The following is a 25,746-nucleotide window of genomic DNA, read 5'->3' as shown; positions in this document are numbered from 1 at the left end:
CCTGAACTTGGTCCTCCTTCTATCACTTACCACCCTTACTATGACATTATGTTGATGAACAAGAGGTGGCTATTATTCTGGAGATATTGGTGAGCTACGTGCACTCCAGAGGATGGGAGATAAACCCCACAAAGATTCAGGGACCTACTGCTTCAGTGAAGTTTTTAGATGTCCACTGTTCAGGGGTAACCTGGGAAATTCTATCCAAAATAAAAGGCAAATTACTGTATTTTGTATCCCTACCAAAAAAAGGACACACAGCACCTGGTAGGCCTCACTGGGTTGTGGAAAGAATGTGTTCAACACCTAGGAATACTGCTCAGGCCTATGCACTGGGTGACATCTTTAAGTTCGCAGGGGGTGTGAAAGGGCTCTGCAAGCAGATTCAGGCTGCGCTGCTAGCAGCCCGTCTGCTTGGGCCATATGATCAGACCTGTGATGCTGGAAGGGTCAGTGGTGGGAAAGCCCCGGTGGGAGAATCACAATGCAGATTTCTGGGATTCTGGAGCAAGACTATGCCCTACACACCAGAGAATTAAATGCCTTTTGGGAAATAGCTCCTGATATGTTATTGGACCCTGGTGGAGGTGGAATGTTTGACCAGAGGACATCGAGTGATTCCACACCTGTAGCTGTCCATCGTGAAATGGGTTTTGCTGGACCTGTCAATTCTTAAAATCATATGGGCCCAGAACATCATCATAAGAAAGAAATGATACCTCTGGGACTAAGCCTGAGCACAAGTGGAGGGTGTAAGTTGCATGGATGCACAGCCCAGAACAAAGTGTCCCCTGTCGAAATTGCACCAGCATTTCTCCCCCAGCTCAAATCTATTGTTATATGGGGATTATCAGCTGAAGGAGAAGGAAAATACCTGAGCTGGGTTTGTGGATAGATCAGCTGGGTGAAAACTGGAAATGGACAGCAGCTGTATTACAGCCACATTTTTAAAAGACAGTCAGAGGGAAATTCCTTCCCAGTGGATAAACTTTTGAGCACCTTGTCATTCACTTTACTTGGAAGATAATTAACCTGAGGTGGGAATATATACAGATTCCTGGCAGAAGCCAATGACCTGGCAGTCTGGTCAGAGACCTGGAAGAAAAAGAACTAGAAGATCAGACAATAGAAGGTATGGGGTAGAGGCATGTGGGTTGATATATGGAGGTTGGCATGGAGTGTGAAGATTTTTGTATCAGACTTTATTACTCACCAGAAATCACCCACTACAGAAAAGTCACTGAACAACCAAGTAGACAAAATGACTTGGCCAACTGACATTAACTAGCTTTGCCTTTGGCTACCCCTGAACTGGATGATGTGACCAGTGTGGCAGAGGTAGAGGCTACTAGTGAATCCCACAACAAGGACTCTAACTTACCAAGGCTTACCTAGCTACTGTTGCCTCTGAGTATCTAACTTTTCATCAGCAAAACCCAGTGATGAGCTCCTGATGAGGACCTATTCCTTGAGGAGACCAGTAGGCAGCCACTTGGAGGCAAATGGACTACATAGTGCCCCTTCTATCCTGAAAGGACCAGTGGTTTTTTCTCACAGGGATATACTTATTTTCTAGGTATGAATTTTCCTTTCCTGTCTATAGGGCCTCATCCAGGACCACTATCTAGGGATTTATGGAATGCCTGACCCAAAGGGATGGAATCCATTCAGGGAACTCAACATTACAGTGAAATAGGTGCAGAAGTGGGTCCAGAACATGGTAGTATCACATGCCACACCATCCAGAAAATCCAAGTTCACAGAGCACTGAAACAATGTTCTAAAGGCACAGCTGAAGCACCACCTCAGAGAGAAGAATCTGAAAGGATGGAGTACCATACTTCAGGAAGGAAAATATGCATTAAATCCTTCTCTCCCCTTAGCTAAGATTCATGGTTGTCCCCACTGCTCATCACTCCCAATGACCCATTTAGGGAGTTTGTGCTTCTTATTCCTCTAACTGTGGGTTCTGTAGGGTTAAAGGTCCTCTCCCCAGAGGTGACACACGCTTGCCAGGGGACACAGCAAGGGTCTTATTTAACTACAAGCTACAGCTGCCACCAAAGAAGCTCCTTGTGTCCAGGGACCAACAGAGGAGAAGATAAGTCACCGTCACAGCAGGATTAATTGATCCTGATCAGCAGGAGGAAAAAAGGCTGCTGTTATACAAGAAAGGCAGGGAGAAGTATGTGTTGAACCCAGGTGATTCACCTGGTCACCTCCTAGCCCCAGTGAAGCTGTGAAGAGACCTGTGTATCAACTCTAGTCGGAGAACAATATGATAGCCTAGGGCTCACATTCCTCTGAAATAAGAATTTGGGTCACACCATCAGGAAAACCATCAAGACCTGCCATGGTGATAACTAAAGATAAGGAGAATTTTGAATGCACAGTGGAGAGGTAAGAGAATGAATAAAACTTGTGTGCCTGAGACTAGAGACAGTGATGGGGGCTGTAACTCATTACTCTTCTGAGTTTGTGCTTCAGGAAAAGAGACCCATGGAAACCATGGAGGGCTTCTCCATTGACCAGTATGGAAGAGTAAATCTGTGTAGGGCAAGGGGTGGATTGTGGAGGTCAGAAAAAATATGCCAGAGGCGGGGCCAAGATGGCGGACTAGGTGGATGCTACCGCGGATCCCTCTTGCAACAAAGACTTGGAAAAACAAGTGAATCGATCACATACATAACAATCTATGAACTCTGAACAACAAACACAGATTTAGAGACGGAGAACAAACAAATACAGGGAGACAGCGATTGTTTTCAGAGCCAGGAGCCAGCGCACCAGGCAGATGACCTTCGGAGCCCAAGTTGGGGCAGAGCCCACGGGGGCAGACGACACAGACAAGGGGCCCAGCCCTAGCCCCCGAACTCATCCCGGGAGCGAGCCCAGCTGGTTGGCATGGGCGGTGTGGTGGCGCAACCGGTGGGAGAAGTCCCTGGGAGGCAGTGACTGGTCTTGGCATGGGGAGAGCAGCGTCCCAGCCAGGGAGTTGTCCCGCCGGGAGTTTGGCGGCGCGGGCGGGGCGTGAGAGCGGGGACCACCTACATTTCCCTGAATTGACCCGGGGGGGGGGTCCAGTCGTTCATGCGGGAGGAGCCCACCCGGATCGCGCGAGCGGCGTGGCGCCCTGGAGGGAGAAGTCCCCGGGAGGCAGTGGCTGGTCTTGGAGCGGGGAGAGTGGCATCCCAGCTGGGATGCGCAGTCGCACCCCAGTTTGTGGGAGCATTGCACGACGCGACTGGAGGGATGGGGAGCCCCCGGGAGGCAGCCACGGATTTTGGAGATGGGAGTGCACCATCCCAGTAGGGGAGCCTTAACCTTGGGGGGTGGGGCTGACAGCGGAGGATCTGACCGTGACGCCAGCGGGACAGACCCCCCGGGGGGCAATCTCCACACACCCAGTATATATAGGCGACGCGCCCTGCGGAAATCTCAGATATAAGAGTCATTCCAAGTGAGACAAACAACTCTGGCTATATTCTGAGGTGCTACACTCCTAGCTCTCTGATCCCTCCCCCACCCTCCCCAGGCGGCTCCATTAACATCCGAATACCCTGAGCCAGAGGGAGAACTCTGATAGGGATCTGACTGCTTTTTTTTTAGCTGATTACCTGGAAAATCTAGTTTCCCAGTGATGGCTCGGAGACAGCAGTCCGTATCAAACCACATAAAGAAGCAGACCATGACAGCTTCTCCAACCCCCCAAACAAAAGAATCAAAATCTTTCCCAAATGAAGATACAATCCTGGAATTATCAGATACAGAATATAAAAAACTAATTTACAGAATGCTTCAAGACATCACAAATGAAATTAGGCTAACTGCAGAAAAAGCCAAGGAACACACTGATAAAACTGTCGAAGAAATCAAAAAGATTATTCAAGAACATAGTGGAAAACTTAATAAGTTGCAAGAATCCATAGAGAGACAGCATGTAGAAATCCAAAAGATTAACAATAAAATTACAGAATTAGACAACACAATAGGAAGTCAGAGGAGCAGACTCGAGCAATTAGAATGTAGACTGGGACATCTGGAGGACCAGGGAATCAACACCAACATAGCTGAAAAAAAATCGGATAAAAGAATTAAAAAAAATGAAGAAACCCTAAGAATCATGTGGGACTCTATCAAGAAGGATAACTTGCGAGTGATTGGAGTCCCAGAATAGGGAGGGGGGACAGAAAACACAGAGAAAATAGTTGAAGAACTCCTGACACAAAACTTCCCTGACATCACGAAAGACAAAAGGATATCTGTCCAAGATGCTCATCGAACCCCATTTAAGATTGATCCAAAAAGAAAAACACCAAGACATATTATCATCAAACTTGCCAAAACCAAAGATAAACAGAAAATTTTAAAAGCAGCCAGGGAGAAAAGAAAGGTTTCCTTCAAGGGAAAATCAATAAGTTCAGACTACTCAGCAGAAACCATGCAGGCAAGAAGGGAATGGGACGACGTATACAGAGCACTGAAGGAGAAAAACTGCCAACCAAGGATCATATATCCAGCAAAACTCTCTCTGAAATATGAAGGAGAAATTAAGATATTTACAGATAAACACAAGTTTAGAGAATTTGCAAAAACCAAACCAAGGCTACAAGAAATGCTAAAGGAGATTGTTTGGTCAGATGACCAATAATATCAGGTACCAGCACAATACAAGGTCACAAAACAGAACGTCCTGATATCAACTCAAATAGGGAAAGCACAAAAACAAACAAACTAAAATTAATTCTAAAAAAATAAATAAATAAACAAAATAATACACATAACAGGGAATCCTGGAAATAAATTGATAAAAGATCACAATAATCAAAAAGAGGGACTAAATACAGGAGGCATTGAACTGCCAGATGGAGAGTGATACAAGACGATATAGAACGATACAAGTTAGGTTTTTACTTAGAAAAATAGGGGTAAAGAATAAGGGAACCACAAAAAGGAATATCAAATCCATAACTCAAGAAAAAAGCCAAGAAAAATGTAACGACTCAACTAACATAAAGTTAAACATTATGAAAATGAAGATCTCACAATCTACTAAGAAAAATGTCTCAGCACAAAAAACTATGTGGAAAAATGAAATGGCCAACAACACATATGAAAAGGCATCAAAATGACAGCACTAAAAACTTATTTATCTAAAATTACCCTGAATGTAAATGGACTAAATGCACCAATAAAGAGACAGAGAGTCACAGACTGGATAAAGAAACACGATCCGTCTATATGCTGCCTACAAGAGACACACCTTACACTTAGAGACACAAACAAACTAAAACTCAAAGGATGGAAAAAAATATATCAAGCAAACAAGAAGCAAAAAAGAGCAGGAGTACCAATATTAATTTCTGACAAAATAGACTTTGAACTTAAATCCGCCACAAAGGATAAAGAAGGACACTATATAATGATAAAAGGGACAATTGATCAGGAAGACATAACCATATTAAATATTTATGCACCCAATGACAGGGCTGCAAGAGTCATAAATCAAATTTTAACAGACTTGAAAAGTGAGATAGACACCTCCACATTTATAGTAGGAGACTTCAACACACCACTTTCGGAGAAGGACAGGACTTCCAGTAAGAAGCTCAATAGAGACACGGAAGACTTACTTAAAAAAATCAACCAAGTTGACCTCATTGACTTATACAGAACTCTCCACCCAACTGCTGCAAAATATACTTTTTTTTCTAGTGCACATGGAACATTCTCTAGAATAGACCACATATTAGGTCATAAAATAAATCTTTGCAGAATCCAAAACATAGAAATATTACAAAGCACCTTCTCAGACCACAAGGCAATGAAACTAGAAATCAATAACAGAAAAACTAGGGAAAAGAACTCAAATACTTGGAAAATGAACAATACCCTCCTGAAAAAACACTGGGTTATAGAAGACATTAAGGAGGGAATAAGGAAATTCATAGAAAGCAACGAGAATGAAAATACTTCCTATTAAAACCTCTGGGACACAGCAAAAGCAGTGCTCAGAGCCCAATTTATATCGATAAATGCACACATACAAAAAGAAGAAAGAGCCAAAATCAGAGAACTGTCCCTACAACTAGAACAAATAGAAAGTGAGCAACAAAAGAATCCATCAGGCACCAGAAGAAAACAAATAATACAAATTAGAGCTGAGCTAAATGAATTAGAGAACAGAAAAACAATTGAAAGAATTAACAAAGCCAAAAGCTGGTTCTTTGAAAAAATTAACAAAATTGATAAACCATTAGCTAGACTGACTAAAGAAAAACAGGAAAGGAAACAAATAACCCGAATAAGAAACGAGAAGGACCACATCACAACAGAGCCAAATGAAATTAAAAGAATCATTTCAGATTACTTCAAAAAATTGTACTCTAACAATTTTGAAAACCTAGAAGAAATGGATGAATTCCTGGAAAAACACTACCTACCTAAACTAACACATTCAGAAGTAGAACAACTAAATAGACCCATAACAAAAAAAGAGATTGAAACGGTAATCAAAAAACTTCCAACAAAAAAAAAACCCTGGCCCGGACGGCTTCATTGCAGAGTTCTACCAAACCTTCAGAGAAGACTTAACATCACTACTACTGAAGGTATTTCAAAGCATAGAAAAAGACGGAATACTACCCAACTCATTCTATGAAGCTACCATCTCCCTGTTACCAAAACCAGGTAAAGACATTACAAAAAAAGAAAATTATACACCTATATCCCTCATGAACATAGATGCAAAAATCCTCAACAAAATTCTAGCCAATAGAATCCAATAACACATCAAAAAAATAATTCACCCTGATCAAGTGGGATTTATACCAGGTATGCAAGGCTGGTTTAATATCAGAAAAACCATTAATGTAATCCATCACAAAAATAAAACAAAAGATAAAAACCACATGATCTTATCAATAGATGCAGAAAAGGCATTTGACAAAGTTCAACACCCATTTATGATAAAAACTCTTACCAAAATAGGAATTGAAGGAAAATTCCTCAACATAATAAAGGGCATCTATGCAAAGCCAACAGCCAATATCACTCTAAATGGAGAGAACCTGAAAGCATTTCCCTTGAGAACGGGAACCAGACAAGGATGCCCTTTATCACCGCTCTTATTCAACATCGTACTTGAAGTCCTAGCCAGGGCAATTAGGCTAGACAAAGAAATAAAGGGTATCCAGATTGGCAAGGAGGAAGTAAAGCTATCACTATTTGCAGATGACATGATCGTATACACGGAAAACCCTAAGGAATCCTCCAGAAAACTACTGAAACTAATAGAAGAGTTTGGCAGAGTCTCAGGTTATAAAATAAACATACAAAAATCACTTGGATTCCTCTACATCAACAAAAAGAACACCAAAGAGGAAACCACCAAATCAATACCATTCACAGTAGCCCCCAAGAAGATAAAATACTTAGGAATAAATATTACCAAAGATGTAAAAGACCTATACAAAGAAAACTACAAAGCTCTACTACATGAAATTCAAAAGGACATACTTAAGTGGAAAAACATACCCTGCTCATGGATAGGAAGACTTAACATAGTAAAAATGTCTATTCTACCAAAAGCGATCTATACATATAACGCACTCCCGATCCAAATTCCAATGTCATATTTTAAGGGGATAGAGAAACAAATCACCAATTTCATATGGAAGGGAAAGAAGCCTCGGATAAGCAAAGCATTACTGAAAAAGAAGAAGAAAGTGGGAGGCCTTGCTCTACCTGATTTCAGTACCTATTATACAGCTACAGTAGTCAAAACAGCCTGGTACTGGTACAACAACAGGCACATAGACCAATGGAACAGAATTGAGAACCCAGATATAAATCCATCCATGTATGAGCAGCTGATATTTGACAAAGGCCCAGTGTCAGTTAATTGGGGAAAAGAAAGTCTTTTTAACAAATGGTGCTGGCATAACTGGATATCCATTTCCAAAAGAATGAAACAGGACCCATACCTCACACCATGCACAAAAACTAACTCCAAGGGGATCAAAGACCTAAACATAAAGACTAAAACGATAAAGATCATGGAAGAAAAAATAGGGACAACGTTAGGAGCCCTAATACAAGGCATAAACAGAATACAAAACATTACCAAAAATGACCAAGAGAAACCCGACAACTGGGAGCTCCTAAAAATCAAACACCTATGCTCATCTAAAGACTTCACCAAAAGAGTAAAAGACCACCTACAGACTGGGAAAGAATTTTCAGCTATGACATCTCCGACCAGCACCTGATCTCTAAAATCTATATGATTCTGTCAAAACTCAACCACAAAAAGACAAACAACCCAATCAAGAAGTGGGCAAAGGATATGAACACACATTTCACTAAAGAAGATATTCAGGCAGCCAACAGATACATGAGAAAATGCTCCCGATCATTAGCCATTAGATAAATGCAAATTAAAACTACGATGAGATTCCATCTCACACCAGCTAGACTGGCATTAATCCCAAAAACACAAAATAATAAATGTTGGAGAGGCTGCGGAGAGATTGGAACTCTCATACACTGCTGGTGGGAATGTAAAATGGTACAACCACTTTGGAAATCCATCTGGCGTTATCTTAAACAGTTAGAAATAGAACCACCATACAACCCAGAAATCCCACTCCTCGGAATATACCCTAGAGATACAAGAGCCTTCACACAAACAGATATATGCACATCCATGTTTATTGCAGCTCTGTTTACAATAGCAAAAAGCTGGAAGCAACCAAGGTGTCCATCAACGCATGAATGGGTAAATAAATTGTGGTATATTCACACAATGGAATACTACGCATCGATAAAGAACAGTGACGAATCTCTGAAACATTTCATAACATGGAGGAATCTGGAAGGCATTATGCTGAGCGAAATGAGTCAGAGGGAAAAGGACAAATATTGTATAAGACCAATATTATAAGATCTTGAGAAATAGAAAAAACTGAGAAGAACACATACTTTTGTGGTTACAAGGAGGGGGAGGGAGGGAGGGTGGGAGAGGGTTTTTTATTGATTAATCAGTAGATAAGAACTGCTTTGGGTGAGGGGAAAGACAACACTCAATACAAGGAAGGTCAGCCCAATTGGACTGGACTAAAAGCAAAGAGGTTTCCGGGATAAAATGAATGCTACAAAGGTCAGCGGAGCAGGGGCGGGGGTCTGGGGAACATGGTTTGAGGGGATTTCTAAGTCAATTGGCAAAATAATTCTATTATGAAAACATTCTGCATTCCACTTTGAAATGTGGCGTCTGGGGTCCTAAATGTTAACAAGCGGCCATCTAAGATACATCAATTGGTCTCAACCCACCTGGAGCAAAGGAAAATGAAGAACACCAAGGTCACACAACAACTAAGAACCCAAGAGACAGAAAGGGCCACATGAACCAGAGACCTACATCATCCTGAGACCAGAAGAACTAGTTGGTGCCCGGCCACAATCGATGACTGCCCTGACAGTGAGCACAACAGAGAACTCCTGAGGGAGCAGGAGATCAGTGGGATACAGACCCCAAATTCTCATAAAAAGACCATACCTAATGGTCAGACTGCGACTAGAGGAATCCCGGCGGCAATGCTCCCCAGACCTTCTGTTGGCACAGGACAGGAACCATCACCGAAGACAACTCATCAGACATGAAAGGGACTGGTCAGCGGCGGGGAGAGAGATGCTGATGAAGAGAGAGCTAATTAAATCAGGTGGACACTGAAAAAAAAAATATATATGCCAATTGGATCTCCTGCATAGTTGATTGACAATCTCAGCTGTTGCCCCTCCAAAACCACCACTATACTTGCACTGAGGCCATGCTTCCTGAAGACTTTTCTCAGCCATTGACTGAGTGTGGTGAACATACTAAGGCAAGACTACCCTGAAACATGCAGAACTCTTCATTGGACAGTTTTGAATTGTGGACTCCCCATAGGCTTGGCTAAGCCTTTCTTGGAACTGTACTGCAGGCTGAGACCCTTCCTACCCAATCCTCTTTCCTTCCCCCTTTCCTTCACAGGTGTCAAATCTATATTGCAGCGTGAAGGATCTCCCTGCCTTCTCTTGCTCCCTCCCTGTTGAAATTTTGACTGGTACTACATTCAATCTGTAAATCAATTTGAAGAGAAGTGCCATTTGTACGTGATAGAATCTTTAGAAATTCACGAACATGGTCTTTTTCTTTATTTATCTAGGTCCTCCCTAACTTCTGTGAATAAAATTTGTCATTTTTAATATAGAGGCTTTGTACATATTTCATTGGATTTGTACCTACATATTTACTGTTTTGGTATGATATTTCAAAATTACACTAAAAAATAAAAACAGTGGTATTTTAAAATTACATTCTCTATTTACTGTTTAAATAGAGATACGCAATTTATGTATATTGATCTTGTATTCAGTTTCCTTGCTAACTTTAGTCACCAATTCTGATAGTTTGTCTGTAGATTCTTTTAGATTTCCTTGTAAACGATGAGATCACCTGAAAATAATGTCAGTTCTATTTTTTCCTTTCCAATAATTACACTTTAATTTTTCATCTCATTTCACTTTAAGACTCCTTCTCCCTCCCTCTATATAAAACGGAATAAACGTGCTCATAACATACATTCTCGAATCATGCTTGATCTCAGAGGGAAAGATTTGTTTGCTATAGGTTCTTTGCAGGTACTTTACATGAGATTAAAACAGTGTCCTTCTGTTTATGGTTTGTGTCTTCGTTATCTAGTGCTGCTATAACAGAAATACCGCAAGTGGACGGTTCTAACAAAGAGATATTTATTAAGCCCGAAGTCAGTGCTTCAGCTCCAGAGGAAGGCTTTCTCTCTCTGTTGGCTCTGGAGGAAGGTCCTTCTCCTCAATCTTCCCCTGGTTGAGGAGCTTGTCTGCTCTGGGACCCTGGGTCCAAAGGACACAGTCTGCTTTCTTGGTGGTATGAGGTCCCCCAACTCTCTGCTTGCTTCCCTTTCCTTTTATCTCTTGTAAGATAAAAGGAGATGCAGGCCACACCCCAGGGAAACTCCTTTTACACTGGAGCGGGGACGTGACCGAGCAAGGATGTTACATCCCACCCTAATTCTCTTTAACCATATGCAGAGATTTACATAGGTAAGTCACAAAATGGAGGACAACCACACAATACTGGAAATCCTGGCCTAACCAAGTTGACACATATTTTTTGGGAGCCACAACTCAATCCATGACTGTTTGCAAAGGTTTTTGTTAATATGATTGGATGTTGAATTTTTTTCAATACATATTTTGCATCTATTGAGATAATTTTATTTTTTTTACTTCATTCTGTTCATGTGGTGAGTTACTTTGATTTTAAGATATTATACTAACTTTGATTTACTGGAATAAACTCCACTTAGTCATGATAAGTTATCTTTTCTGTATATCTATGGACTCTATTTTGTTTAGAGTGGCATCTATTGTTCATTAGAGAGATTATTTATTGCCTGTTATTATTATCGGATCAATTTTGGTGACAGGAGCTCATGCTATTGGGTTTGCACATAGCCATTTCTGCCTTGGTAGAAAGAAAAAAAAAAAAAAAAAGAAACCAGCGAAAAACAAAAAACCAAACTCATTGCCATCTAGCCAATTCTGAGTCATAGCAACCTTGTAGAACAGAGTAGGACTGCTCCATATGGTTTCCAAGGAGTGGCTGGTGGATTTGATCTGCCAGCTTTTTGGTTATCAGCTGAGGTCTTAACCATTATAGCACCAGGGTTCCGTCTACCCTGCTAACCACTGCTTATTATGTCCCCCTTGATGGTTAAATTTTCCTTCCTGCCCTCTGCCATTCAGGAATTCCATCATCCACACTGATATTAAGAAGCCCAGTTCTGTAGTAGCATTCTTCACTATTATTCCCAGTTTGTAGTGGATAGCTCCCACTGAACTTGTCAAAGATGCTGTTGTCTCTCTTGAGTGTATTTTTTGTGGCCTTATGAGGGGAGTGTCCTCTGGCTCTCCTAAGGAACATGGTCAGGTGATGGGCTCTGTTATTGCCTGGTAAATTCATTCTAACCGAGCCTTCCAAGTCATTCTTCAATACCGTGTCCAGGAAGTTCTGACAGCTCTTCCTCATTTTTGAAGGTCAGCACTGTGTTGTAGCCAAACATCAAGGAGTCATTTTGGCAAGCTGTTTGGACCAGCTCCAGATGTCCTTGCCTAAAATTGAATCCCAAGTCATGGACTTGTGCCCCCATGTGAGTGAAATCTCTTTTATTCAACCCTTTAGCTCACCTGCCTCGTCCAGCACTCTCAAGATCCTCAAATGCTCCCTTTCTTCCTGCTGGTTCATGGTAATCAGGTTCTGAAAACTCTTTGGCATGCAAACTGTTTTTTCTTTTAACCAGAACAGAGCTTGTACTTCAGATTGTGTTTAGGTCTGCCTCTGGTTATTGGCTTGCAGCAATGAGGTGTGGTAAGATAAATCTCCAGGGGAACAAGCGTCCTGGGATGCACCTGCTTCAGATGAGAACATTTCCTAGGCTGTTCTTCTCAGGCAACAAGAAAGGATCAGAGTAATTTGGGGGGGTTTATCACCCAAATGTCCCCATCTCAGCGCTCAGGGTTCTAATCTTCCCTAATCAGGCCTCTGACCTTGGTACAGAAGTCAAACACTATTCATTTAGTCTCCTTTACAGCTCTGTCACCATTATAATCAGGTACTGGGTCTCAGTTCTGCACACAGTATGCCCTGCAGTTGTAGGAGATTAAGGTCTTCTTAAATGTTGCCCTAAAGGTGCTCGTCTTTTGCTGCATCCCTATTATTTTCTTTTATCAAAACCTCCAATTATGTAAAAAGGAGCCTTCCCATGCTACTCTTTATAAGCATCATCGCCTCCCTATGGGACAACTGTTGTAGCACTTGATCTCCCAGTGCTTTCCTTTCCAGCTGCACCTAATCCCAGTCACCACAGAGAAAACTTCAGTAATCATGCTGCCCCTATATGCCAGGAGTTTGATCGCTTCACGTACCACTTGTAATGGGGTTTCTATAGTCTTAAGAGGAAGATCTATTCTAGATACCATTTTGAGACTCTAGGGTCATTCCTGGTAGCAATTGTCTTAGCTCAGGCTCCTTGGAAAACAGAGTCCAAGGCAAAGCATATGTACCAATCCTTCATCTTGGAGTGTGTGTGTGTGTGTGTGTGTGTGTGTGTGTATCATTCCAGGGAAACAAGAGAGAAAGGAATAGAAGTAAGGAGGGAAGAAGGGACAACATAAATAGTGAGGTGCATTACTGAGCTGACCACTACTTCTTAAGAAAACAGGGCTGGGTGCTTGGTCACAGAGGATGTCTCCAGAGAGGTCATATGGGAACACTATATCTTGGAACAGTCTGTCAGTGTTGGGTATGGGGAGAAAAAGTCAGCGATTTATCTGCCAATTCCTTCCTTTTTGTCTCTTGTCAGATTATGTCTGCCTCATAGGACTTTAACACCCCCACACTTCCACTTTGCAGAGGTGGTTGCAAAGCCCCAACACATATGACTGTTTGCAGCAGCTAGACCCCCAGTGCCACTGCCCAGTCATCTGCTTTGTGGGCATGGGAGCTGTGGTGGTGCCATGGTGGTAGCCGTCATAGAATCAGTTTCCTAAATTCTGGATCACAACCAGGAAGCTTCACCTTGCAAGCAACAGTCGTGCAATGGTCCTCTAACTTCCTCTCCTCTAGCCCTCCAAAGAGTTATAAGCCCTTGAGTCCCTTGATTAATTGTCTTTCTGCTTAAAATATAGGGAGTGGTTTCTGTCTTCTGCACTAAACCCTGACCATTGCTAATGGTGACTGCATACTCCCAGGCTCTTAAATGCACCTGGAGACATGGGGCTGGAAGACGTGACCTCCCACCCCTGTGACTCCTGGCTCTCTAAGACGCAGAGGAGTGAAGAGGGGTCATAGAGTCTTTAGCATCTGTCCTCCTTCCTCTGTGCAAAGCATTCCTATGACAGTCTGTGCAATGTCCTTGGCTCTGAGGTGTTCCAGCCTGCTGCAGAAGACCTAGAGTGGGAAGCAGGAGCTGGGGGTCAGAAGGAGAGTCCCTGTGGGCACACTGAGGAACAGCTGTGCTGAATCAGTGAAGTTTACATTTCTCCTGTTCACAGTTCTAATTTTTCTGCTGCTGGGGCTCAGCGATTTTGGGTTTGGGGCGAGCACAGGAAACCCTGTTGGCGTAGTGGTTAAGTGCTATGGCTGCTAACCAAAGGGTCGGCAGTTCAAATCCTCCAGGAGCTCCTTGGAAACTCTATGGGGCAGTTCTACTCTGTTCTATAGGGTCACTGTGAGTTGGAATCGAATGGATGGCACTGGGTTTGGCTTTTTTTTTTTTTGTTTTGGGACAACCACCAAGAAAACCAGAGCCTTTGTAGATCCATCCTGGTCATACCTGGGCACTGGGGTTGTTGCAGCTCCCACCACATAGAGCGTGATCAAGGACATATTGAAAACCTGGCCATTGTCTTTCGGGGAGGCTGAGGAAATCTGTGCAGTTTCAAGAGGACCCAACAATGGTAGCTGGGGTTTGGGAATGGCGTGAGCTATCACAGGTGCCATCCTGGCCAGGAAGAAAGGCATGGGGCCATGATGTGGGGGACAGGCATGGCTGAGGGGAGCTGGGTTGACAGATAACTTGTGTCTCATACAGTGTATAAATGGCAACAGGATGTATTAAAAAGAAAGAAAATAGAAGCCAGAAAGATATCAAACACATGGGATATAATTTTCTTAATTTCACACAAACTGAATTTCACACATGAAAAAAAACGCATTAAATAAACATGCAGACAAATAGACACATATTAAACATGATAAGTGTGTAGTGAGAGAGGGAATTGGGATGGAGAAAATTTTAAAAATACCCAAAAGAGGAGCTTTCGTGTAGCTATGTTGATAATAGGCCATGAACCAAGGATGATTATCACTCCATTCCTCCGCACTTGTGATTCAAAATGAGCAAATGTCAATTAAAATACAATGAAATCATATTGGTTATGATACAGCATTCAAAAAGCATAAAACATGTTTCAATGTAAAATTCAATCGTTTTTCCTCTTGTCCCCACCTACTCAGTCCTTCTATCCATGGGCAACGATTATAACTAATTCTTGCATGTCTTTAACCGATGGATTCAAAAACCGTAATGATTGGCTTTAACCAGTGATCAAGAGAGATCTGATGCCAATGGAAGGGTGGGAGGAGATGGAGGCAGAGACCCAGACTGCAGCTGGTGGGGCTGGTGGGCCAGGCTGGTGAGAGGTCCTGCTTGGGCCAGCAGCAGAAAGGTGTAGATACATATTCAAGGGACTCTGTGGGGAATTTTTAGGTATGAGACAAGTGCATGAGAGAAAGGGGTAAGTCCAGAAAGCTGGTAAGTTTCACTGAAGACTGAAAGAGGGGCTGATAGGGGAATGTGAAGAGCATGGGAATAAGCCCCATTCTAAAACAAAAACAAGAACAAACCCTTTGCCATTGAGTGGATTGTGATTCATAGCGAGTAGAACTGCCCCACAGGGTTTCCAAGGAGTGCCTGGTGGATTCGAACTGCCGACCTTTTGGTTAGCAGCTGTAGCTCTTACCCACCACACCAGCAGGGTTTCCTAGGAGTGGTATTAAGAGTCCCAGGGTGGCTCAAGTGGTTAAGTTCTTGGCCACTAACTGAAGGATTGCAAACTAGAATCTTCCCAGAGACATCTTGGAAGAAAAGCCTGGAGATCTTGTTCTGAAAGGTCATAGCCATGAAAACCCTATGGAACAGTTTTACTCTGATGTACATGGGGTTGCCATGAGTCAGACTCAACTTGATGGAAACCTGTTTGTTTTTTCTGTGATGGTATTAGGAACAGCATTGGGAAACAGTCTGAATGGTCCAGGGTCTCCTGTGGGGATTTTTAAGGGGAGGGGTAACAGGCAAAGAGTAAACTTCAGTGATTTAGCACGGCTATTCCTCGGTGTGCCCCCAGGGACTCTCCTTCTGACCACAAGCTCCTGCTTCCCACTCCAGCTCTTCTGCACCAGGCAGGAACACATCAGCACCAAGGGTGTTGCACAGACTTTCATGGGAATGCTTTGCATAGAGAAAGGAGGACAGATGCTAAAGACTCTATGACTTGTCTTCACTCCCTTCCTCCATAGGAAGCCAAGAGTCACAGGGATGAGAGGTTACTTAGCTCAGTCCCAGGTCTCCAGGTGCATTTAAGAGCTTGGGAGTCTGCAGTCACCATAGCCAACAGTCAGGTTTTAGTGCAGAAGACAGAAATCACTCCCTATATGTATGAAATATATATATATATTTTTTTAATCAATTTTTATTGTGCTTTAAGGGAAAGTTTACAAGTCAAGTCAGTCTCTCACACAAAAATTTGTATACACCTTGCTTTACATTCCTATTTGCTCTCTCCCTAAGGAGACAACACACTCCTTCCTTCTACTCTCTCTCCCTGTGTCCATTTGGCCAGCTTCTGGCCTCTTCTGCCCTCTCATCTCTTCTCCAAACAGTACATGCCAGCATAGTCTCACGTGTCTACTTGATCCAAGAAGCTCATTCTTTACCTGTATCATTTTCTATCCCACAGTCCAGTCCAATCCCTATCTGAAGAATTGGCTTTGGGAAGGGTTCCTGTCTTGTGCTAACAAAAGGTCTGTGGACGATGACATTTGGGATCCTTCTAATCTCAGTCTGACCATTAAGTCTGATCTTATGAGAATTTGGGGAGTCTGACCATTAAGTCTGATCTTCTTATGAGAATTTGGGGTCTGCATCCCACTGCTCTCCTGCTTCCTCAGGGGCTGTCCCTTGTGTTTCCTGTCACAGCAGTCATCTGTTGTGGCTGGGCACCATCTAGTTCTTCTGGACTCAGGCTGATGTAGTCTCTGTTTTATGTGATCATTCCTGTCTCTTGAGTTCATAATTACCTTGTGTCTTGAGTGTTCTTCATTCTTCCTTGTTCCAGGTGGGTTGAGACCAATTGATGCATCTTAGATGGCTGCTTACTCCAAGGAGTGAAATTGCTGGATCACATGGTAGTTGTATTTCTAGCTGTTTAAGGAGGTGCCAAACTGATTTCCAAAGTGGTTGTACCATTTTACATTCCCACCAGCAGTGTATAAGTGTTCCAATCTCTCCACAGCCTCTCCAACATTTATCGTTTTGTGTTTTTTGGATTAATGCCAACTTTGTTGGAGTAAGATGAAACCTCCTTGTAGTTTTGATTTGCATTTCTCTAGTGGCTAATGACCATGAGCATTTCCTCATGTATCTCTTAGCTACCTGAATGTCTTCTGTATTGAAGTGTCTGTGCATATCTTTTGCCCATTTTTTAATTGGGTTGTTTGTCTTTTTGTAGTTGGGTTTTTGCTGTGTCATGTAGACTTTAGAGGTCAGGTGCTGATTGGAAATGTCATAGCTAAAAACTTTTTCTCAGTCTGTAGGTAGTCGTTTTACTCTTTTGGTGAAGTCTTTGGATGAGTTTAGGTGTTTTATTTTTAGGAGCTCCTAGTTTTGTAGTTATTCTTCTGCATTGTTAGTAATGTTTTGTGTACTTTTATGCCAGGTATTAGAGCTCCTAGCTTTGTCCCTATTTTTTCTTCCATGACCTTTATTGTTTTAGATTCATATTTAGGTCTTTGATCCATTTTGAGTCCTTTTTTGTGCATGGTGTGAGGTATGGGTCTTGTTTCATTTTTTGCAGATAGATATCCAGTTATGCCAGTATGACTTGCTAAACAGACTGCCTTTTCCCTAATTAGCTGACTTTGGGCCTTCGTCAAATATCAGCTGCTCATATGTGGATGGATTTATGTCTGGGATTATCAATTCTGTTCCATTGGTCTATATATCTGTTGTACCAGTGCCAGGCTGTTTTGACTACTGTGGCGGTATAATAGATTCTAAAATCCGGTAGAGTGAGGCCTCCCACTTTGTTCTGCTTTTTGAGTGTTGCTTTGCTTATCCAGGGCCTCTTTCCCTTCCCGATGAAGTTGGTGATTTGTTTCTCCATTTCATTACAAATTGTCTTTGGAATTGGAATCAGAACTGCATTGTATCTATAGATGGCTTTCGGTAGAATAGATATTTTTACAATGTTAAATCTTTCTATCCACGAGCAGGGTATGTTTTTCCACTTATGTAATTCTCTTTTGGTTTCTTGCACTAGAGTCTTGTAGTTTTCTTCATATAGGTCTTTTACATCTCTGGTAAGATTTATCCCTAAGCATTTTATCTTCTTGGGGGTCACTGTAAATTGTATCGATTTGGTGATTTCCTCCTCAATGTTCTTTTTGTTGGTATAGAAGAATCCAACTGATTTTTGTATGTTTATCTTGTATGGTTATATTCTGCTGAACTCTTCTTTAGTTTCAGTAGCTTCCTTGAGGATTCTTTAGGGTTTTATGTGTATAAGATTATGTTATCTGCAAGTAGAGACACTTTTACTTCTTCCTTACCCATCTGGATGACCTTTATTTCTTTTTTTTTTTAGTAATTTTTATTGTGCTTTAAGTGAAAGTTTACAAATCAAGTCAGTCTGTCCCATATAAGCTTATATACACCTTACTACATACCCCCATTTATTCTCCCCCTAATGAGTCAGCCCGCTCCCTTCGTCCAGTCGCTCCTTTTGTGACTGTTTTCCCAGTTTCTAACCCACTCTACCCTCCCGTCTCCCCTCCAAACTGGAGATGCCAATACAGTCTCAAGTGTCCACCTGATACAAGTAGCTCACTCTTCATCAGTATCTCTCTCCAGCTCATTGTCCAGTCCCTTCCATGTCTGATGAGTAGTCTTCTGGAATGGTTCCTGTCCTGGGCCAACAGAAGATTTGGGGACCATGACCACTGGGATTCCTCTAGTCTCAGTCAGACCATTAAGTCTGGTCTTTTTCTGAGAATTTGGGGTCTGCATCCCACTGTTCTCCTGCTCCCTCAGGAGTTCTCTGTTGTGTTCCGTTGTCAGGGCAGTCATTGGTTGTAGCTGGGCACCATCTAGTTCTTCTGGTCTCAGGAAGATGTAAGTCTCTAGTTCATGTGGCCCTTTCTGTCTCGAGCTCATAGTTATTGTGTGACCTTGGTGTTCTTCATTCTCCTTTGATCCAGATGGGTTGAAACCAGTTGATGCATCTTAGATGGCTGCTTGTTAGCATTTAAGACCCCAGATGCCACACTTCAAAGTGGGATGCAGAATGTTTTCATAATAGAGGTTTTTATGCCAATTCACTTAGAAGTCCCCTTAAGCCATAGTCCCCAGACCCCCACCCTTGCTCTGCTGACCTTCGAATCATTCAGTTTATCCTGGAAACTTCTTTGCTTTTGGTCCAGTCCATTTGAGCTGACCTTCCCTGTATTGACTATTGTCCTTCCTTTCACCTGAAGTAGTTCTTACCTACTAACTAATCAGTAAATAACCCTCTCCCACCCTCTCTCCCTCCCCCCTCTTGTAACCACAAAAGAATGTGTTCATCTCAGTTTATACTATTTCTCAAGAACTTATAATAAAAAATAGCGGTCTTATAAAGTGTTTGTCCTTTTGCATCTGACTAATTGCACTCAGCATAATGCATTCCACGTTCCTCCATGTTATGAGATGTTTCACAGATTCTTCATTGTTCTTTATGGATGTGTAGTATTCCTTTGTGTGAATATACCATAATTTATTTAACCATTCATCCGTTGATGGACACCTTGGTTGCTTCCAGCTTTTTGCTATTGTAAACAGTGCTGCAATAAACATGGGTGTGCATATATCTGTTTGTGTAAAGGCTCTTATTTCTCTAGGGTATATTCCGAGGAGTGGGAATTCAGGGTTGTATGGTAGTTCTATTTCTAACTTTTTAAGAAAACGCCAGATAGATTTCCAAAGTGGTTGTACCATTTTACATTCCCACCAGCAGTGTATAAGAGTTCCAATCTCTCCACAGCCCCTCCAACATTTATTATTTTGTGTTTTTGGGATTAATGCCAGCCTTGTTGGAGTAAGATGGAATCTCATTGTAGTTTTAATTTGCATTTCTCTAATGGCTAATGATCGAGAGCATTTTCTCATGTGTCTGTTTGCTGCCTGAATATCTTCTTTAGTGAAATGCGTGTTCATATCCTTTGCCCACTTTTTGATTGGGTTGTTTCTCTTTTTGTGGTTTAGGTTTAACAGAATCATATAGATTTTAGAGATCAGGCGCTGGTCAGAGATGTCATAGTTGAAAATTTTTTCACAATTTGTAGGTGGTCTTTTTACTCTTTTGGTGAAGTCTTTAGATGAGCATAGGTGTTTGATTTTTAGGAGCTCCCAGTTATCTGGTTTCTCTTCATCATTTTTGGTAATGTTTTGTGTTCTGTTTATGCCTTGTGTTAGGGCTTCTAACGTTGTCCCTATTTTTTCTTCCATGATCTTTATCGTTTTAGTCTTTATGTTTAGGTCTTTGATCCACTTGGAGTTAGTTTTTGTGCATGGTGTGAGGTATGGGTCCTGTTTCATTTCTTTGGAAATGGATATCCAGTTATACCAGCACCATTTGTTAAAAAGACTATCTTTTCCCCAATTAACTGACACTGGTCCTTTGTCAAATATCAGCTGCTCATATGTGGATGGATTTATATCTGGGTTTTCAATCCTGTTCCATTGGTCTATGTGCCTGTTGTTGTACCAATACCAGGCTGTTTTGACTACTGTGGCTGTATAATAGGTTCTAAAATCAGGTAGAGTGAGGCCTCCCACTTTCTTCTTCTTTTTTAGTAATGCTTTATTTGTCTGGGGCTTCTTTCCCTTCCATATGAAGTTGGTGATTTGTTTGTCCATCACATTAAAAAATGTCATTGGAATCTGGATCGGAAGTGCATCGTATGCATAGATGGCTTTGGTAGAATAGACATTTTTACTATCTTAAATCTTCCTATCCATGAGCAAGGTATGTTTTTCCAGTTATGTAGGTCCCTTTTAGTTTCTTGCAGGAGTACTTCGTAGTTTTCTCTGTATAGGTCTTTTACATCTTTGGTAAGATTTATTCCTCAGTATTTTATCTTCTTGGGGGCTACTGTGAATGGTATTGATTTGGTGATTTCCTCTTCAATGTTCTTTTTGTTGATGTAGAGGAATCCAAGTGATTTTTGTATGTTTATCTTGTAACCTGAGACTCTGCCGAACTCTTCTATTAGTTTCAGTAGTTTTCTGGAGGATTCCTTAGGGTTTTCTGTGTATAAGATCGTGTCATCTGCAAATAGAGATCATTTTAATTCCTCCTTGCCAATCCGGATGCCCTTTATTTCTTTGTCTAGCCTAATCACTCTGGCTAAGACCTCTAGCACAATGTTGAATAAGAGGGGTGATAAAGGGCATCCTTGTCTGGTTCCCGTTCTCAAGGGAAATGCTTTCAGGCTCTCTCCATTTAGAGTGATGTTGGCTCTTGGCCCTTTATTATGTTGAGGAATTTTCCTTCAATTCCTATTTTGCTGAGAGTTTTTATCATGAATGGGTGTTGGACTTTGTCAAATGCCTTTTCTGCATCAGTTGATAAGATCATGTGGTTTTTGTCTTTTGTTTTATTTCTGTGGTGGATTACATTAATGGTTTTTCTCATATTAAACCAGCCTTGCATACGTGGTATAAATCCCACTTGGTCGTGGTGGATTATTTTTTTGATATGTTGTTGAATTCTATTGGCTAGAATTTTGTTGAGGATTTTTGCATCTGTATTCATGAGGGATATAGGTCTGTAGTTTTCTTTTTTTGCTGGTGTCTTTACCTGGTTTTGGTATCAGGAATATGGTGGCTTCATAGAATGAGTTAGGTGTATTCCATCATTTTCTACGCTTTGAAATACCTTTAGTAATAGTGGTGTTAACTCTTCTCTGAAAGTTTTGTAGAACTCTGCAGTGAAGCCATCTGGGTCAGGGCTTTTTTTTGTTGGGAGTTTTTTGATTATCCTATCATTCTCTTTTTTTGTTATGGGTCTATTTACTTGTTCTACTTCTGATTGTGTTAGTTTAGGTAGGTAGTGTTTTTCTAGGAATTCATCCATTTCTTCTAGGTTTGCAAATTTGTTAGACTGCAATTTTTTGTAATAATCTGATATGTTTCTTGTAATATCAGTTGGGTCTGTTGTGATATGGCCCATCTCGTCTCTTACTCGGGTTATTTGTTTCCTTTCCTGTATTTCTTTAGTTAGTCTGGCCACTGGTTTATCAATTTTTTTAATTTTTTCATAGAACCAGCTTTTGACTTTGTTAAATCTTTCAATTTTTTTTTCTGTTCTCTAATTCATTTAGTTCAGCTCTAATTTTTATTATTTGTTTTCTTCTGGTGCCTGATGGATTCTTTTGTTGCTCGCTTTTGATTTGTTCAAGTTGTAGGGGCAGTTCTCTGATTTTGGCTCTTTCTTCTTGTATGTGTGCATTTATCGATAGAAATTGACCTCTGAGCACTGCTTTTGCTTTGTCCCAGAGGTTTTGATAGGAAGTGTTTTCATTCTCATTGCATTCAATGAATTTCTTTATTCCCTCCTTAATGTCTTCTATAACCCAGTCTTTTTTTTGGTAGGGTATTGTTCAGTTTCCAAGTATTTGATTTCTTTTCCCTGATTTTTCCATTATTGATTTCCACTTTTATGGCCTTGTGGTCTGAGAAGATGCTTTGTAATATTTCGATGTTTTGGACTCTGCAAAGGTTTGTTTTATGACCTAATATGTGGTCTATTCTAGAGAATGTTCCATGTGCGCTAGAAAAAAAAAGTATATTTTGCAGCAGTTGGGTGGAGAGTTCTGTATAAGTCAATGAGGTCAGGTTGGTTGACTGTTGTAATTAGGTCTTCCGTGTCTCTATTGAGCTTCTTACTGGATGTCCTGTCCTTCTCCAAAAGTGGTGTGTTGAATTCTCCTACTATAATTGTGGAGGTGTCTATCTCACTTTTCAGTTCTGTTAAAATTTGATTTATGTATCTTGCAGCCCTGTCATTGGGTGCATAAATATTTAATATGGTTATATCTTCCTGGTCTATTGTCCCTTTAATCATTATGTAGTGTCCTTCTTTATCCTTTGTGGTGGATTTAAGTTCAAAGTCTATTTTGTCAGAAATTAATATTGCTACTCCTCTTCTTTTTTGCTTCTTGTTTGCTTGATATATTTTTTTCCATCCTTTGAGTTTTAGTTTGTTTGTGTCTCTAAGTCTAAGGTGTGTCTCTTGTAGGCAGCATATAGACGAATCGTGTTTCTTTATCCAGTCTGAGACTCTCCGTCTCTTTATTGGTGCATTAATCTATTTACATTCAGTGTAATTATAGTTAAGAATGTGTTTAGAGCTGTCATTTTGATGCCTTTTTGTGTGTGTTGTTGACATTTTCTTTTTTCCACTTATTTTTTTGTGCTGAGATGTTTTTCTTTGTAAATTGTGTGTTCCTCATTTTCATAGTAGTCGAATTTATGTTTGCTGAGTCGTTATGTTTTTCTTTTGAGTTATGGAATTGTCATACCTCTTTGTGGTTACCTTAATATTTTCCCCTATTTTTCTAAGTAAAACCCTAACTTGTATTGTCCTATATTGCCTTGTTTTCCTCTCTATATGGCAGTTCGATGCCTCCTGTATTTAGTACCTCTTTTTGATTTTTGGGATCTTTTGCATAATGACTTCAATGATTCCCTGTTTTGAACATTTTTTCTTTTTAAAATTAATCTTAATTTGTTTTTGTGATTTCCCTATTTGAGTTGATATCAGGATGTTCTGTTCTGTGTCTTTGTGTTGTGTTGTTATCTAATGTTATTGATTTTCTGACCAATTTCCTTTGGTATTTCTTGTAGCTTTGGTTTGGTTTTTGCAAATTCTCTAAGCTTGTGTTTATCTGTAAATGTTTTAATTTCGCCTTCATATTTTAGATAGAGGTTTGCTGGATATATGATCCTTGGCTGGGAGTTTTTCTCCTTCAGTCCTCTATACATGTCATCCCATTTCCTTCTTGACTGCATGGTTTCTGCTGAGTAGTCTGAACTTATTGATTCTCCTTTGTAGGAGACCTTTCTTTATCCTTGGTTTTGGCAAGTTTGATGATAATATGTCTTAGTGATTTTCTTTTTGGATCAATTTTAAATGGGGTGCGATGAGCATCTTGGATAGACATCCTTTCATCTTTCAGGATGTCAGAGAAGTTTTCTGCCAACAGATCTTCAACTATTCTGTCTGTATTTTCTGCCATCCCTCCTTGTTCTGGAACTCCAATCACACACAAGTTATCCTTCTTGATAGAGTCCCCCATGATTCTTAGGGTTTCTTCATTTTTTTAAATTCTTTTATCTGATTTTTCTTTTTTTTTAATGTTGGTGTCAGTTGCTTTATCCTCCAACTCCCCCACTCTGCATTCCGATTCCTCGATTCTGCTCCTGTGACTTGCTATTGAGTTGTCTAATTCTGTAATTTTACTGCTAATCTTTTGGATTTCTGAATGCTGTCTCTCTATGGATTCTTGCAGCTTATTAATTTTTCCACTATGTTCTTGAATAATCTTTTTGATTTCTTCAACTGCTTGATCAGTGTGTTCCTTGGCTTTTTCTGTAGATTGCCTTATTTCATTTTTGAGGTCAGCCCTGATGTCTTGAAGCATTCTGTAAATTAGATTTTTATATTCTGCATCTGGCAATTCCATGATTGTATTTTCATTTGGGAAAGATTTTGATTCTTTAGTTTGGGGAGTTGTAGCAGCAATCATGGTCTGCTTCTTTATGTGGTTTGATATCGACTGTTGTCTCCGAGCCATCTATAAGATATTGTAATGATTTATTTTATATTTGCTCACTGAGTCTTATCTCGTTTTGTTTTCTTTCAATATACTTAGATGGGCTACTAGATTGTGCTGTCCTGATTGTTGTAGGCTTTGAATCACCTATGTCCTCCTACCAGCTGGTTTGGGCCAGTACCAGAAATATAAGCCTAAGTTTCCATTCGCTATTCTTGTGTAGAATCTGAATTTGGGTCACCAAGTGTGTGGTGTAGACTGTCACCTATTGACTTAGAGAAGTAGTGGTGATAGTTGTGTGCACCAGATTCTAGTAGCAGCAGAGGGTCACATTCTGGGGGGGGGGCAGGATGCTGACAGGCTTTCCCCAAGTGCCAGTGAGGGAGATGTGTCTCTATTCCTAAAGCACTTTGATGGGTGGGCTCTGCAGCTGTACCTTAGGCACCCAGTGCATGTACCTCTACAGACTGGTAGATGTCACTATCCTCAGACCCCTATGGCAGGAGGTTAGGTGGTTTGGGTGGAGCGTCAGCCCTCAGTTCCCTGTTGTGGGTCAGTGAGGGCTCTGTTGAATATGCAGAGATATCAGACCTGGGAAACTTGTCTTTCCAGTAATCTGCTAAAACAATTACAGTCAGATCCCTATCAGAATTGCCTTTGCATTATAATAACGACCTTGTTCCCTGTAGGGAAGAAAGCCCGAGTCTGTGGATCACAAATGCTTGGCTGGAGCTGGTTCTGTATTTGTAGTCCAATTTCAGGAATTCAGGGAAGATTCTTGGTCCCTGGGTTTTTTGTAGCTGCTTCTCTCAGGCCAGGAGAATGGGTTAGGAAAAGACAAAACAAACAAACAAAGAAAAAAAAAACCGCAGAGCACTTCACTCTCTGGCCCACGAAATTTCAATGTTAATGAAGCCGCCAGTGAAGGGGAGGGGAGGGATCAGATAGATAGGAGAGAGTGCACCCAGGAATACAGACAAAGTTACTTATCTTGCTTGGGATGACTGTTT

This window comes from Loxodonta africana, chromosome 3 (genome assembly GCF_030014295.1).
Source record: "Loxodonta africana isolate mLoxAfr1 chromosome 3, mLoxAfr1.hap2, whole genome shotgun sequence".
Classification (NCBI taxonomy): domain Eukaryota; kingdom Metazoa; phylum Chordata; class Mammalia; order Proboscidea; family Elephantidae; genus Loxodonta; species Loxodonta africana.
Note: the sequence above shows the minus strand (reverse complement) of the source record.